At 43.0% G+C, this 15569-nt stretch overlaps 1 long non-coding RNA gene across 1 annotated transcript; it reads right to left on the bottom strand.

Annotated features, from left to right (window-relative positions):
- Positions 1-4284: 4284 nt before the first annotated feature.
- On the bottom strand, positions 4285-6023 carry LOC139828977 (uncharacterized). The gene is made up of 3 exons (XR_011741155.1): positions 5909-6023; positions 5397-5538; positions 4285-4463 (listed from the first exon to the last, which is right to left on the bottom strand). It is a non-coding gene; the product is annotated as an uncharacterized lncRNA (long non-coding RNA).
- Between the last annotated feature and the right edge of the window lie 9546 nt (positions 6024-15569).

Here is a 15569-nt window from a genome sequence, read left to right as displayed (position 1 = left end):
ATGGAAATTCTGGTTCAGAGATTTTAGTTTCTTTAAAAACTGTTTGATTTCCTGTCATACTCCATAAAATACCATATTTTAGATAGAGCTGGTGTTCTGCCCTTTAAGCACTGAATTTTTGGACATTTTGAGTAAGCTCTGCGGGTCTTAAAAAACTGACTGTTCAGGAAGTACACAGAGGAATTTCTCCATGTCTCCCTTAAAAAAGATTCATTCTGAAAGCAACGGAAACATCCAACACCTGCCTGAAATTCTCCAAGAGTTAACACACTTGACGAGTGACTATGAGTAAAGGCTGTGGGGCTTCTTTCACATCAGCAGGACTCAATAAAAATCTAATAACAGACCCCAACATACACTTGGGGGGAAACCAAGGAAACGCAGGCACAGTATCCATGGTAGGAATGGTATGTCCTCACGCATGGTGTGAATTTGGAGGTTATCCTATGCAGGGACAGGAGTTGGACTCAATAATCCCTATAGGTCCCTTCTAATTCAGGACATTATATGACTGTAAAATGGGCTGGGAAGGACGGAGGTGGGTAACAGGTTTTATGAGCAGTGTCAGTACACTACGTCTATTGCAAATTAGTACACTGACAGAAAATTACTTCAGAGCTAATTAGAAGCTGTTTAAAGGAGCTCTTCCACATTTGTTGCTTCGTTCTCTTTCTTGTGACAATTGTACCTGTCACTAGAGCTGCGTGGAACTATTAATTCCCCACCATGTGGATCTTCAGGAGGCAGCAGGCTCCATCAGCACCAGCTCCAGGCATCCTGGATGCCCTCCCCTACCACATCACACAAACAGAACCCCAAGCCCTCTTGTACTATGACAGATTCACTAATATTTATATGGTGATCCCCTCTCCTCGTTACACTGTAAAATCCTAGATGAGCATTCAGCTTTCCACAGTACCTAGAAAACAACATGGGCCCCTGTTGTAGGATCCCAGCTTCCAAAAGCCCTTTCCAGCCCCCAGTGATCTGGCTCTTCCTCTCTGTGTGAAGTAGATTTAGAAACAATTGCAAAAATGCCACTGCAAGTATGTCAACCCAAGGAGGAAAAGAACACCAAGAGGAAAGCTCGGGGGGCAGAAATGTCTTATGTTCTTTAAAATTTTGGGGTAGTTAGCGTGGTTGTGCCCAAAGACTATGATAAAGCACCACATAACAGAAATCTCTGGAACTTGCATTTGGTTTGAAAACAAGACACGACGAGTGATTAACAAAGGGAAATGCTAATGAAAAACCCCAAAAGTGACAGTCATGTTTACATCTATGTAAGATGTACAGCAAAATCCCTTTGAAACCAAATTCTCAGCTATAAATCTCAGAGGCCTCTAATTATTCACCATTCTATAGCCATTACTTCCACATTTTGTTGAATTTCCAATTTTGCTGTTAGTTTTTAAGAGGAGGAGGTTCCCCACCTCAGCACACAGAGGCTGAAGGAATTAGGAAACCTACACAGAGATAAATGCCAGAAGTAAAGCATACAGGCTCTCCCTCTCTATTCATATTACACTGCCGACCCAGTTTGAAGATCAGCTTGTTAGAGTTTATATTGATGTCACTGTTGTTTCCCCTGTGCCCTTAGTTTTATGTGATCCTTAAACAAAATGAAAATTAAACTCAGGACTGCAGCTTCCTACTAGTGCCAGAATTACTGTTCTTGTGGGGAGGACAGAGGGGATTAGAAGCACAAAAGCAGGACCTCTGGGCTCTCTGCAGGTGTTGCACAACCTCAGACCAGTAATTTTCTTTTCTTGTGCTCCAGGGCTCAGACAAACAAACAAGTTAGAGATGTCACCTGATCTAAAGTAAATATGTTTACATACTTTTAGCCCATAGCAATGGGAAGATAATTCAGGATCATTTTACCTGCATTAAAAGAGCACTCAGTCCAATTATTTCACATTTTATGAGCATACGCAGAAACCATTACCATGGATCAGCTGACACTAAGTAATATATTAACCACAGAAACTCATTCCTGTATCTAAACCTGTGTTTTCCCTACCTGTGAAATTTTGAAGTTTTTCTTGTGAAGATGCTGTACAGCTATAAAATTGCAAGCCTTCTTCCAGAAGCATTACACAGAAAAAATATATAGTTTCAGCTATGGCATTAGATTATATAAGGTTATTCAGTGATTGAACGATATAAGGTTAAAAATTCCACTGGATGAGATAATCTGGAAATTTTCCTTGTGAACAAAGTGATTAGATGAAGACAGAAGTCCTCTGACAGGTACTTAGCAACCATCTTATTATTGATTTGTAAATTGAAAGTGGGAAGCCCATACAAGAATTTAACATATTTAAATCAAATTTTCCTGTGTTATTTTCACTGATTCTGTCACCATAAAAGCAGAATTCAGCCTGCTCTTACCCATCTGAACCCCCACTGATCATATTTGAAAGTAATTTACAGGCTAAAAAAAATTACCCCAAAGAAGACATAAAGACAGCAAATACAGCACCAGAATCAATATCACAAGAATAAAGTGACCAGCCACAGTCAAGCTTCACATTACCTGTCCAGCGCCTCTACCAGCAAACTGCAAAAACTCATTCAATTTTTGAACATTAGCATGAAATGCAGTCCAAATAACAAAAAAACAGCTTGGAAACCTGTGATTAACCTGAGGATACTTTCCTTCTAATTCTTGAAAAACTGACAGGAGTTTTGCACTCACATTGCACACCTGATTTCTAATAGGATTGTTTCCACTTTTAAACCACTGAGATTGATAAGAGGACAGCCAGGTTCCATTAAAAATGGGGGGAGGGAGGAAGTCTAATTGGATAAATTATTCATTCCAAAGCCAGCCTGAGTTTTGTGAAATGAAATTGAAATATCACTGTGTAAAATACCCAGTTAACAGCCCATGTTTCATTTAGAGAAATTAGTTCCCCTGTCAAAACTGCATGTAGCCAAAAAATATATATATTTTAATATGTGAATATTGCTTTTTCTATTTCAATGCCCTTTTCTCTAAAAAACCTTAAATTTTCATTGTCTTTCATTCGTGCACGGTGCTTACCATAAGTGATCACCAAACCAAAATTAATATATGTGAATGTGCAGAAGAGATGATCTTCCATTTGTGAATACCTATGCAGAGGTTTACTCCTCTGAATAACATCATTCCCCCAGAAATAATTTACTCTTGTACAGTAGTGAAGTGGTTAAAATGGAAGTAAAACCACAAGTCATAACACTGAAATTGATTTTCAGATGTTGCTGAGAGTGACCTGCAGGTCCTACAGCCACTGGATGGGAAGTTCATATCTTCTGGGTCAGAAACAGACCACTGGAAACTGCTGGTGTTCCGCTGGTTTAATATGAGGCTGGTACTGAATAGAGGGCCTGGGGCAGAGAGGGGAACAGGCTGAATCAGAGCTTTATTTCTCTGGAGACATCCCTACCCATCATACCTTTCGTTTTGTTGCTGTACAACAGCATGGCCTGGGGAGCATAGACGGGGGACAAACCACAGCTCATTTTACAGTAGCATGATGACCAAGCATATAGGACATATAAGACCATAGGGCTGGTGTTTCAGAGGCTACTGCAGATAAATGCTGTGCTGCGTCAGTATATAACACAGCTATATATTACATCACTCTGCTTCCTAACTAGTGCTGAGAGTCATTCTCCCATAGGTTCTCCCACTTCTTTGTCTCCTGGTTCCTAAAATCTATACCCTTTAAAAGGACATTATTAGAATTAAATAAAGAGATCTGCTGCAATAACATGTTAACCCAGGCTTGAAAGCACACCCTGCTTTTGCATCCTAGGCTCAAATAGCATTCGTGTGACATCCACACACTTCTCTTTTGGAATAACAATGGACAACACTTTGGCAAACCAGACTTTGAGCTGTTGATCAACTCAGCCATGAACTGTTTCATAAACCAGGAATGGAAGTGTGCTGGCTCAGTGCTGTGGTTTTTTATTTCATTTAGGAATAAAAATTTTCACTTGTCAAGTAAAATGTATGTTTCTTACAACCTGACACATTATCGAATATTCTGAAATACACTTTGTTGGGCTCTTACTTAAATATAGTTTATGAAAAGACAATCATATATCAAACACACACATGTACCGCATCCTGAGAAAAATGTATTTAAACACTTGACTGCTGCCAGATATTCCCACTTAGTCCCTACAGAGCCCCTTGCTGTGTTGTTCAATGCTTCTGATACAGCAGGTAGATAATACTTGCTCTCCAACCAAATGCTGCAAGTATGTCTAAGTCAGATTTACCTCCTGCGTTACTGATTGCTCCCGGTGCACCGAGAGAGAAGACACCTGCTATGCCAGCGAATCTGCGAGATATGGGCAGGTAAAGGCCCTTGCTGGGCTGCCGCGTCTTCTGGCCATTGATAGAGCACACGCAGCGTGGGGCTGACAATCCCACCTCCAGCCAAACAGCCCATAATGCCATTCTCCTGTTGAAGGACAACGGTAGGGATGTACCGAAAGAGCAGGGGAGGAAGATGAAATAGTAGGAAGACAGTTAAATTAATGGCGCTGATGCCTTAATCCTCTTTGTCAGGTCCCAAGGCAGCAGTACAAGGCAAAGGCCCCTTGTTCTGATGCTTGCAGCTCGGTGAATGTTTCTGCTGAACAAAATACCCTCCCCATTTCCCACACACAAAACTATATCAAACTTTTTGATTATTTATAAAAGGAAACTCTTATTTTTCCTACCGTGATAGCCTGGTTCTCCTTTTCTTTTTTTGTCAATTTCATCATCAATTTCATCTGCATAAGGTGTCTATTCTAATATAATAGTACATGGCACCCCCATTGCAAAAGTGAGAGCACAGACATAAGTGCAAGACGAGAAAGAATCTGTTTTGTTGAATGTTTAAGGAAATGGACTTTATGCAAGCCAGATGCAGCAATACACAAAGCCTTCCCATTAGCAGAACAAATTATGTTATATCCGTCTTTTCTGTTTGTCTCATGTTTAGCATCTCTAACACGCAATATGCAGTATGCAAAGGTGGCAGAAAAAGACATGGCTCTGAAAGGCTCAGAAACAAAGAAAAAGGAGAGAACTAAAGCCAAATGAACAATCTGGCAGGTTAAGAATTTTAAGACACCAGCAAGCAGAAAAGAACATGGAAAGTTGGGCTGTTATAGGGGATACCACGTCAGGACAGAGAATTAACTCCAAAAAGGATTCCCCACATGCAACGCATGAAGGGCATCCTCAATGGATTTTCAGAGAAACATCTAAGGAAGTCAAAAAGCATTTTAGATCACTAGACCTCTGAACTTGACCTTCACAGTAGCAACAAACACTGTAACTCCTTATAAGTTTGCAGCACTTTGTCCCATGCAATCAATGTTTCTAGTAACAGCAGGCTACTGACCTTTATTAACTGCATTTGATGATCAATACTGAATGACTCTTTCTATCCATCCACTCCGGCTCATCACAAGCCACCAGTGACGGCTCTCAAAATCTCATGTAAGACGTGTACAAACATTCCTAAGAAAATTCCTCCTTTATCCCTGTGTCACAAGGCAGCAATGACAAAAAAAACCCATGATGGTGTCTGTTGCAGAGGCACCCCAAAACGACTCCAAGCAAATAATAAGCTTAAACCAACTTCAATTCAGAACCGAAACAAGACGACAGAAAACAATATAAGTGGGGGGTTAATCCAAATCAGGCAGCACTCTGAAAACATTTAACAAACCGCAGGTTCGCTGTCCCGGTTGGGGATGTTACGCCCGTCCAGCCCCAGCAGTGACGCTCCCAGCCCTCACTCACAACAAGAGGCCTCGCTCATCCAGGACACCCAGAAGAAAAATCGCTTGTCTGGGGGCAACAAGGGCTCACTCGAGGATAAATCCAGAAGAAAATAAAATAATCACTCACCAAGGAGCAGGTGAGGGCTTTTCATCCCAGGAAGCGTCCTTAGACACGTCCGTGATCTACGGGTTCGCAGACCTGCTGCTCCAAGCAGATTTCACAGCCCACTCAGATCTGGCTGTGACCATCACAGCCGTGGACCAGAAGCTTCTCTGGGTCTGGGCACCTCGTTGGTTGAGGGCCCTGTCTATTGACCGGGGGTCCCGCTCCTCCTGCTCCCTGCCATGGGGGTGTCTGCAACTGCCACAGTGAAAGAACTCCTGTCCTCTTTCCTCTGGGCCCAGTCAGACCTGGCTTTCTCTAAAGCTCAGTTCTTCAAGTCTGGAGGAGCCCCAGTACATACACTGAGATTTGGCTGAGGCTGAATCTGAATAATAGTTTGTGACCTAATAAATTTAGCAGTGCTACGGAGGCCTTGGAAAGCAGGTTGTCATCGCTGAGAGCTGCGTGAGAAACACAGCTGGAACTGGGGATGGCTCGTTATTTACAATCCTGCATCATTTACATCCTCCCCATCCTGAATGATGAACGGTTCTCCTACAAACAGGAACACAACATTTGAAATGCAAGTGAAATTTGCACTGCAGGGAAGGAAATCATCTCAGAGACACAGAAGCTGTAATACTGAGGGACAGCGTTTCTCTACATTTTGCTTTGACTGATTGAGAGCAGGCAAGGTTCCTGGAGACTTGGCTCTGGAAGCAGTGAAAGAGGATCTCTTAGGAGGAGAAGTTCTTCTGACTGCCCTCCACTCCATAGTCCTCATGAATACATGCCACCTCTCAGCCTTTTGGTTGTGCAGAAAAGTGACTTCTTGCGAACACTCTGGGAAGGGCACAGTTCAAAGGAGCTGGACCAGTTTCCCACATCCATGAAGCAGATGGAAACACTGCTGGCAGGCTGTATTATGCCCACAGATCCTATCTGCTATTCCAGGTTCTGCATCCTCTCTCTATCATAGGGGTTTTTTCTTACTCTGATCTCTTCTGTCTCCCTGGAGGGGACCCCTGTAGACCTGCTAAAGAAAATGGCTTGATACAATCTCAGAAAAGCCTTTTTGTCAAAGTGCAAACCCTGTGGAAATCTTCCTGGGCAAAAGCTATTTCTGGAAGCAATAAAGTTACTGAAGCTTGACTTCCTATTGAAAGCAGTTTCACAGTTGACCAGCTGTGTCTGAAAGCACAAGCTCTCCAACTGAAGAAGTTGGGGCAATCTTTTTCACACTTTTCTGGCCCACGGAGCCTCCAGAGTCCACTAAAAAAGCCTTTTCCTCATCAGTGGCACATAGTGGGTGTCTCATTTGTACCCAGCCACCTATTTTTACTAAAAACCTGCAAACTGCATTATCTCTGGGATTTCTACTTCTCTGTTAAACTCATTTGGGAATAGGCCAGTGATTTCATAAGTTTTTAGGGTGGGGGGAACAAACCCTGAAAGGGCACAATTGTATGAACCATATTTCCAAAGGAAACTAAACTAAAGAAGAGGTATTAGAATAAGAATCATTCAATGCCATTTTCACATAGTCTCTGAATAAATCAATAACGCTTACTGGGACCTGCCAATGCAGGCGTGTTACAGATGTCTCCTGCATAGACCTATGGTGGTTGCTATGAGTATGACATAGTTGCTAACAATCCCCAGACTAGTCCTCTTGTTCAAGCTGTGGCAGCTCATCCTTTTAGACCTGGATGATCCTGGTACATTCCCTGGTGTGCCTATCAATAGCTCTTGACATGTGCAAAATGCAGTAAATATTAATCCATCAAGTCTCACAACTCCCCCTCCAGGAGCTCGGCAATCGTTTTTTCCAGCTTATACTTTGCAAAGCCAAGGAGGAGTCTCTCAAGGACAAGCACAGCATCAGTTACGGAGGCAGAGGGATATAACACAGGTCACACTGCCCCTAGTGCCACCATGGGAAAACTCCAAGTGATGATAAAGAAAAAAAACCTCGTCATCTTTTCAGCTCTTGAATTCTTCTCCTTACAGTCAAAGAGACTGTGTCTGGGTACATGTTTGTCAGCGTTTCAAGCAGGCAGCCCTTATTACTGATGCCTGAGTGTTCACCTGACCATCTGCACTCTTTTGTCCTTTGGGTAGCATTCGGCTAGCCTTTGTTTTGAGCCAACAAGCTTGTAAGTGAATCTGTCTTGTTCTGGAGACAGGCACAGTGAAATCATGAGTTTTTTGACTAATTTCTAATGAAAACTTACCTCAGAGGTCAGCTTCACTTAAGAGTGGTCACAGAGGTTCATATCTCCAGCTTTCTTACTGCAATGTGGAGCCAAGCGTTGATTATTCCAGGATCCATCCCCGAGGCTCCTGGCATCTATAAGGACTTGACCTTCCAAGTAGAAATCAAGATCTTGTAAATGGACCATCATCCTCGGGAAAGCAGAGAAACAAATACCCAGCCAGGTAGAGCCTTGTGAAATACACTGCATCTCAATTTCATGATCATAAATGTTTCTTGTTCAGCTCATTACATGAACCCACTTCTCCAACATTTGTCAGAGGAGGGGAGCCCAGTGGTCTGTTATATCCACTTCACCTCCCTCCTCCAACTGAAAACTCTTTAATCACCACTGACACTTTTTCAGGAAAACCTTCATTTCATTGAAATTTAATTATTGGTTTAATTAAAATAGGCAAGTAGCAGTGTGAGATGTGTATGTTTTTTAGCAGCTGAAGGAGATTGTAAAGTCCTCATTCATTTCCCAATGTAGCTTCTGCAAAAAATTGGGCTGCCTTTTTATAGGTAAATTCTCAATACTGCTTTCAAATGGATCCCACAGCCATTCATATAGATTAATTCGGGCAGTGAATCAGATCCTGCTTATTGGTTGCCTTTCAGAACATACTGATGATGCTCGAGGACCCCCATGGTAGAGCCCTGAGAGCTGGTGGGACTCTCCAAATGATTAATTAATCCTTATCCAGGCTTTTTTTTTCAGTTCTGTCTTAATCTATTCACATTGCAAACAAACTTGGTCTTGGTGAAACGGGCCAGACTGACAAGGCTGGTGTGACTGACGGTTGCTCTGTTACTCCCACAGAAAGTATGAACAAGGCAAGGTTCTCCTATACTGGTGAAACCTCTGCTGTGACACAGGAGACAACTTCAGAGCATATACAGACCCTAATTTCTCCACTAAAACTGACAGCTGGAGGGGTGGCCCAGTTTAATGCAACTTTTGGTCCCAACAAGACATATAGGCAAGACCCTTATTATTTTTTTTAAAGATAAAAATACAGTGGTGCTTGTCTCTTCTCTCAATCGTTTCTTCAGCATCCCTCTCCCCTTATCCAGGAACAGAAGCCTGTACAAAGTAGGAAATGAGCACAAAGCAGACAAAACACGAAAACTTGGCTTGGGCCACCACATGAGGAGGTCTCCAGCTGTCCCATGGGAAAGGTGGGGAAAGGACAGTAACACCCTGCAATGGGTGGATGTATTTCCAGTGGTAGAGGCAGCACCACATAAGGACAAGCATGAGGCATCCTAGGGCAGTCATGGTTTCCCTGAGAACCAACTCCATTAGTTGCTAATGGTTTTTTAGTAGTAAAAGTGGATTTGAACTCACGATAGAGATGCCAATCTTTAGACTCTTAAATCCCCAAACCATCTGGTCTTTGGATTTTTTTTTTTAATCACTCTCTCTTTATACCAGTGAAATGAGTTTCAAAGAGCTGTGTAGCTCTTCGTAAATGCTGATTACAAAATAATCACAATAAAAAGGGGAATATTGAACCTTTCAAGTATTTTCAGCTCATGCTTCTAGGCTATGCTGGGCTGCCTTCCTAGGATTTTGCAATCTTCAGATCTCTTTGGCCATAGTCCAGAAAGAAATGAGAGAAGTAGCCTTTCATTTAGAAGCAACCCTCCAGACACTTTTGCAAGTACCTGCAATGACCTTCATTTACCCAACCCTCTCCAGCAACACTAGCTGAGAATGCAAGTAAAGTGCAGGGCTGGGAACAGAGTGTGCTGTTTCAAAAGACTTTTACATCTCTCTTGTACTTGCAGAAAAGCTACTCTCATCATTTTTCATTTTAAATATCTTCCTATATATGCCTGGAGGTTGTGGTTTGTATTTCATAACAAAAAGTACAGATCGATCTGTGGGTAGAGGTCTAATTTTCAACATTACCGTTGAGTTCCTGGGGAGTCTGGAAGTGGCTGAGAAAATCAGGTAGCAATGCTGGTAGCCTTGGGTCTTTCTCCTAAAGGTAAGAGTATTGTATGATGGTGTACTGGAAGGACTTCTGCCTGTTTTTTCTTCTCCTCATGGCTTGACTGATCAAAACTCAAGTAACTTCTTGTTGTTGATACTAAGATGCTACTTGCCTCCATGGATCCTATTGGATCTTAATGGATCCATAATAGCTCCACACGTCCTATTCAGACTTATTAACATCATAAAAACCAGCTACAGTTCAGAAAAACTTAGAGCCATGGATTAGCCACAGGTTAGAAGAAATGAGTACTTAGAGTATCAGATAGGGTTTCTTATTACAGAAGAAATAATGCTGGGCTAGACAGACTTCCAGTCTGAGCCAGTAGAGCCATATGAGCTGTTCTTATGCTGTTATGTTCAGTCCCTTTGGTCTCTCTTGGCTTCATCAATAACATTAGACTCACATCGCAAGGGCCTGTGACGCTTTGCAACTTTAGTTCCTCAGCTGAAAGACACCATATAAGAGTAAACATAATTGTATGTTATTGAGGAATGTTGCTGTAATAAACAGTCTCTATTACCAACTGTCTAGCTGTAATATTTGTGTTTATGTCAGCACTTAAAAATCATTGATCTGCAATAAACTCGGTGTGGAGAAAAAAAGTCTGATTCAAAGGTAGGAGCAGAAAAATGCAATTTTCCCCATCAGGCCCTGAGAGAGCGAGGCTGGAAAGCTGCCGCACAGAGCTCAGCCCGGGAAATGTGGCTTTGTAAAGCTTCTTTGTCACTCCCTTCCCCACTGCTAGAACAGCACCTGGGGAGATGACCCGAGATCAAAGATGCTTGCAGCAGCAGTCTGGTTGCAAGACTAATCATCGTTAGTCTACTTGGACTGCCAGATTGCAGGTAACCACCCACTGCGGTGTGGTACTGTGCCAGGGATGCACAGGCACTTTTCAAAGCAAGCACGAGCTTCCCTGTGTCCCCGTGTGTGGCAGCAGCAGGGTGAGCTCTGTGGATGTCTCCTAACAGTTTTTGCTCCAAACTGAGCCTTTGAACTAGGAGCTGCCTCATTTCATTTTATCTGGGAACAGGAGTTACTGAACAACAGGTATTACAGAGAGCAATAGCCCAGATGGAGCCTGCCCAGGGGACACACTATTGAACATACAGTAGCTTAAAACTTTGCTCCTTAGTACCTGAATGCAGTCTCTTGCATGCTTCATCCCCCGAATGTGCTTCACTCCCAAAAGGCAGAACTATGCTCCTCTCTTAAGAGAAACCTGTACAATTTTCTTTCTCAGACAGCTCCCAATGTGTTTTCTTGAATGTGAGTAGCTGTGGCCACCCTGCCCATCCAAACAACCTGGAATTCTCCTATCTCCTGCATGGCAGATTCACTGCTCCGCCACTGATGGACCCAGGAGTATAGTCATTTGACTCCCTGTCATCATGCATCCCAAACTGCCCACCAGGTATGAGTGACTGTGTCCTCCTGTCCCAGAGGTTACCTGGGACCACCCATGCTATTCCCTTCCTTTCCTAGCTTACTCCTTCTTTCTCTCTCCCCAGCTTTGTTCTTGAAGGTATTACAGCTGCCTAGAAGTGATACTGTCTCCCGGTAGCTGGGCACTTTGGAAATGCGATTTCTGCAGCACAGCGTGTTTCTGCCACCCGATCTCCCCAGTCCATTCCGTGCCACCTCCCTGCTCTGTGGGCTGCAGGGGGATTGCACCTGGGTTCAGATTGAGGGGAACAGAGCAGGAGGCAGGATCTGCCCCACCAGCTCTGTCGCAGCTTCAAGGTTGCTCCAGGATGAGCAAATCTGCACTCAGATGAAGAGGAATCAGCACATCCTTTCTGAGTTTCCATAGAAAGGTCACTTGGGATGAGCTAACCAAAGGTTGTCTCTTGCTGGCCCTAGTACGTTACAGGGAACTGCAGAAAAAAAAATGAGGGTAGATTGTCTGAGCCCCTCTCCATGCACCAATATCTGGGAGAAGAAGGGGTGAAACAAAGGCAGCAATGAGAAACAAGGCTAATAGAGGGTGCCAGGGAGGGCTTCGGTGATAAAGCAACAGTAAAATAGCACAATATCATCACCTGCCAGTTCCTTCCTTTAATCCTCCTGAGTCTGCACATCCATAATTGGGGACTTGTCTCTACCATCTAGGGCACCTGGCAGCCCACAGCTCTCCTCCCTAGAAGCGAGATTTATGATCAGATTAAAGCCCATTTAATGTTCCCCTCTCTCAGGTCTCTGTCACGCTCACACTCCCCCTGATGTTTACCTGTGATCGGCTGACTCATTTCCACATGAAGAGCTGACATCTCCCTCTCAAATCCAACGCGGGGGTCATTGGTTGCTATGTTAAAGGGAAAAACTACAATGAAGAGATTTTTTCTAATCACTGCATCATATTACAAAGGAATGTAAATCACTCAGCAGTGTTTTTTGTTAGAAGTGAGAGCAAGGTTACTTCAGGTAGTTCTCAAGAGCATTTTGATATTTCACACGATACGATGTGCCCACGTGCAGAAGCTCACATGTATTCACACACCACAGCAGAGCACGGCTGTTATTGAAACCATTATAAATCCATCATGTCATGGGGAAAGGTTCTGTGGTGTTAAGAAGAACCTCCATTCTGTGCTGCACCCAGAGCTCCCACCTGGTCTCCACAGTGTCATTTTTTGCCCTGTGCCTCTTTGTGCCATCTGATAAACTGGGATAATGTCCAGTCTGTACTCACTGGACTTGGCAAGGATGAGTACCTTAAAAATACAGTAAGTAACAAGAAGCACAGAAGCAGGCAAGACAGATACATGATGTAATACCATAATGTGACTAGCAATAAGCTCGGACCAGATTTATCTGCATGTCTTATAAGACATCACTGTAGGCTTACAAAAAGGGCACCTGCTGTATTTAACCTTAGTTTTGTACTCTACTCCTAATGAAGCTGAAATGGTTCAAGGGAAGAGGGGAAAGGAACAAACAAACAAAAGGATACAGCAAAGTTATTCCTCTTTTGGGACAAGCATTGCAGGGGTAGGAAAAAAAGATAGAAATGTCTTGGCCTGCAACATCCAGCAAAGACTTTAAAGGTGTTACAGGCACCACCTTCAACATTCTTGCAATAAAGATGAAGAGCATGTTTTGTGTTTCTTACTCTTTCCTGGGATTTTTGGAGAATCTTCTGCAAGGCACCTGGTGAAGTCCTGCTTCAGAAAAATAATTATAAACAAGCAGTATTTAGACATGACTTGAAGCCCACTGAAATGCTCCGGAGGTGTCTCCATGCAACCGTGCTCCAATCCTTTGTGTCTTGAATGAAGGGACAGTGGGAGCAGAGGAGGGGAGGACAGATCCGAATCGCCTCCCTCCCGGCCAGGAAACTGCCACCCAAACCAGGCAACACAGGCGAGGAAAAAAATAATAAGACCTGGAGCCCATAATCATTTTATGATTCTAATTTAACTTTTATGAACATGTTTTGAGCTTCCCTAGTCAGACTCTGGTATTGATCTTTTCAGTATTGTTAACTCATAACCAGACCATATTTGAAGACATAAACTTTAAGAGGGATAATAAAGAAGAGCCAGACTGCACTGACTTTCTTCTCAGCACAGGTTCTGGGTGCTGTAAATCCTGCTGGAATCAGTGAAATTATGCAAGTGGAGATTAACTCCTGGCAGTGTCAATTTTTGAGATATGGTGCACCAATGACATCAGTTTTATTTCCAGTTCAAAGTGGAATTGTCTTGGGATTTAAAAGAACGGGAGAGTAAGAAGCTAAAGAAGGGAAAACAGAACACTGGCTTCTCTCTGTCTTCATGCTTTTGACAGATAGGCCAAATTGCAGCATTTTGACCTGTTTCTGGACCAGATGCAGATTATCTCAAAATTACTCATTGTTTAGATTCAGGTGGTTCTTTCCAACTCAATTCAAGCAGAAGCATTTAGATTTTACAAATAATGTTATTCTTTAGTGAGTGAGCTGCCTCTGAGCACTAGCACAGGGTGATGAATAACCTGTACTGTGTGTCTGCTTTGTGTTTCGGGTTATGGAGGTTCATATAGCTTGTTCTGTGCTTCTGACTGACGGATAACATGAAAAAACTAAATAGCAATGTTCATGGGCTTTTTTCTCTCCATGGTAACAATACAAGAAAGACAGTTTTCCAGCCTCTGGTTGCTTCTGGAAGAAAAGGAACATGAAAATAAGTGATAGATTTTCTGTGTTAAATGGATCCTAATCTGATAAAGTGAGGGCAGGGGTGGGGACAGGCGTTACTTTCGCCCAGCATATACAAGATATGAAAGGTAATCTCAGTCTGAGTATCAACCTGAAAAATATTGAGACGAAAATTATTCAGTTCCTCTGAGGTTTAACCTGGTATTTGAATTTACAGAGCAGGCCACTAAGCTGTCAAGCTTGAGTGTGAATCTACATTTGACTGCAGATGGACTCAGTAGTCCCTGTGCAGACCTTACCCAGCCACTTGCAGCCAGGAATCGCACATTGAATCTCACAAACAAAAGGTGATGGTAAAATCCCAAGAACTCAGTGACCCCTTTCATTAAAAATGATCCACAGCTCTCAGTTTTCAGTTCTGAACAGTGCCCTGAAAGAGGTGAGTTATCATAACTTGAGGTATTCTTGTAGATGCTTGAAAAAGTACAACTCTCTGCCCGCTCAGCATCTGCAATCCCCCTACGCTCTCCATCTCCCCAGGTTTCTCAAGGCTGGAATGCATCCAATGGCCCTAATTCTGCATTTTCCGTGACTCACACCACTCAGCATCTCTGTGCTATCTCATGCCAGTTGGAATTAAAACACAAAGGGGATCTTCAAAAAAATAGAAGGCTGTGCTGTATGTCCCGCCAACAGCTTGGAGGTTGCTCAGCAAAGAGCGACTGGAACGATGAGGGAACTCAAGGCAGTGACTTTTGAGGAAAGATTAACATTGCTAAAAATAGCCCACGTGGGTAACTAATGACTAGCAGGGTCTATGATAAAAGTCACTGTGCATCTAAGGGTATAAATAATCAAGGATGGAATTAAATTATTTAGAGTGCACAAAGGGCAACTACCAGAGTGTGCTACTAGAAGCAGTGGCATTAAATGTGGAAAGAATGAGAAGCAAAGTGGGGACATCACCTTGTCTCTCCCTAGAACAGAACTCAGTTTAACTAAGGCTTGAACTAAAGCCTACTGCAGTTACTGGAAATTTCCCTCCAGCACGGCAGTACCCACCGCAAGAAGGTGTCAGGTATAATTTACAATTACCTCTTCAGGGTGTTCTTTACAGGCACATGTAATTCAGAACACCAGGCTGGGAATCCCTCTTTTTCCCTCAGCAGCCTTTCTGCCCTGCAAAACTGACAATATCTGGAAGGAGCCAGGTCCTGGTGTCTTCATCCTGAAACAGGAGCTCACTCCAGCTGCAAAGTTATGGCCAGGAGGGATCATTATGGTGGT

The sequence above is a fragment of the Patagioenas fasciata genome, chromosome 12 (genome assembly GCF_037038585.1).
Source record: "Patagioenas fasciata isolate bPatFas1 chromosome 12, bPatFas1.hap1, whole genome shotgun sequence".
In the NCBI taxonomy this organism is placed as follows: domain Eukaryota; kingdom Metazoa; phylum Chordata; class Aves; order Columbiformes; family Columbidae; genus Patagioenas; species Patagioenas fasciata.
This window is presented reverse-complemented; position numbering and strand designations above follow the sequence as displayed.